Source organism: Rhagoletis zephyria, unplaced genomic scaffold, assembly GCF_001687245.7.
Source record: "Rhagoletis zephyria isolate East Lansing unplaced genomic scaffold, Rhagoletis_zephyria_1.1 Rzeph_scaffold_68681, whole genome shotgun sequence".
Classification (NCBI taxonomy): domain Eukaryota; kingdom Metazoa; phylum Arthropoda; class Insecta; order Diptera; family Tephritidae; genus Rhagoletis; species Rhagoletis zephyria.
This window is the reverse complement of record NW_016225732.1, coordinates 1151-1364: the sequence shown is the minus strand read 5'-3', so window position 1 is coordinate 1364 and position 214 is coordinate 1151.

Genomic DNA, 214 nt, shown 5'->3' with positions numbered 1-214 from the left:
TGGCAACTATTTTTTTCTAAACATTTTTATTTACAGGAACAATGATGCTGGAAAAGTGGGGAAGATTTAATCATTGTGAAAGTGAAGTTTTCACAGATTTTGAGGCAATTCGCGATGAGATCATCGCTCAGACGGAGCGAATCGCAGGCTTTGAGAAAGGCATCACCGCGACTCCGATTAGGCTTAAAATCTTCTCTGACCGCGTAGTCAACCT